This window comes from Athene cunicularia (genome assembly GCF_003259725.1).
Source record: "Athene cunicularia isolate RWA chromosome 1 unlocalized genomic scaffold, athCun1 chr1_part1, whole genome shotgun sequence".
Taxonomy (NCBI): Eukaryota; Metazoa; Chordata; class Aves; order Strigiformes; family Strigidae; genus Athene; species Athene cunicularia.
Window position 1 is genome coordinate 1,844,412 of NW_020799091.1, and position 1,632 is coordinate 1,846,043.

Sequence of the window (1,632 nt, forward strand, 5' to 3'; positions counted from 1 at the left end):
AAGACGGCTGGAATAGTGCTATAAGTCTATGTATGGGACAGCAGGGGACAAAGCAGGTTCAGACTAAGGCTCCCTTCCCATGGGGATTCTTGAGTAAGGTCACTCCAGGCTGAGCAGGGGGCAGAGGGTGAATGGTGTGGACCATCTGGATGGATTCAAGCTCATCTTCTGGTGGCTTCCTGATCAGCAATGCAGACAAACCCACTTTGCTGGGTCGGTCTGGGTGGCCCTGGGCTCTTCCCATGTAATGTGGGCAGGGGAAGAGATGTTGTGTCTTCTGTACCATACACACACCATCTCCTCTCCTTGTTCCCTCCCTTCGAGAAACCCAGATCCAGCATCACAAACGCGTCTGGGGGAAGAGTTGAAAGGAAAATCCACATCACCCCTCTGCTCCCCAAACTCCTCATATCTTTGAATGTGAACCGCAATAAAAGCAATATTAAAACAACAAGGAGACTACATTAGCATCCTTAACAAGTGCCCGACACATTTCACTCACAGAGCAAGAGACGCCTGACCAAACTCATTCATCAGCAAGCCCCCTCCACCTAAGGTAGTCGTGTCCAGCTCCCCTTTGTTGTCAACATAGAGAGAGGGACTTTGTGCACCTCTTCTCCTGAATGCAACCACCGAGGAAGACAGATTAAATGCCCTCCAGAAAACTCTCCATCAGGCAGCTCACGGCAACCAGAGAGATCTGCTCACTGATGCAGGTGAGATTAATCCACGTCCAGAAGTGATCAAGAGCCCTTTCATTTACCACATCGACCCAACTGCTAGTGCTTAAAAATGTTTTGTAGATATCCAGGACACCCTGCTGCGGGGATGAAGGTGGGATGGACAGTCCAGTGGAGGGTTTGGAGAAGGGAGTGCTTGGACTTAAGGTGTGGTGAAGGAGATGCAGCAATGGTGGAAATGTGAAGGGTTAAACCAGCATCTCCAAGCAAATGGGAACACATTGGCTTAGACAGCAAAAGTTTTCCAGCATCAAGGAGCAGGACAAAAGCCCCGAGAAGAAAAGATGTTGTCAAGAGCCACAGGGGGAAAGGCACGGGTGGAAGGCAGGCCTCGCAACTCCAACATCCAACCCACCAGGCACAGCTTTTGGGGATATCTCAGCCTCTTGTCAAAGGCATTTTTGCAGCCACGATGGCCCATGGAAAGCAAAACCGACCCCGTTGCAAACCCGTTAGCCTCTGAAAAGCAAGCGCTGGCTGCCAGGGCGTGATGCTCTGGGACACGTGTTTGCAGGATCTGGCCTCAGTGGTGGAGCAAAACGCAACGAGAGGCACGTAATTAACTTCAGATGTACCTGTCAAGATGTCACGGACACAGACCTGGAGAGGAGCAGCGTGTTATTTGTTTCTCATAATGTAACAATTATCCTGTTGTAAGAGGGGCTCTCTCCCGTGGTCCCTCTCTGCCTCTTGTTTTCCTTCCACATTCGTTCACACATTATTTAACTTTTGACTTGGACACAGCAGGTAAAAGCATTTAACAGCTTGGCTGCTTGTTCAGACGGAGCTGGGAAGGGGGGGGAGCAGACGGCGATTTTTTGCCTTAAATTTTCAAGTTTTCAGCACTGCATTTTTCTACAGGGGGAGGGAGAAGAAAAGGGAAGGAAAGGGG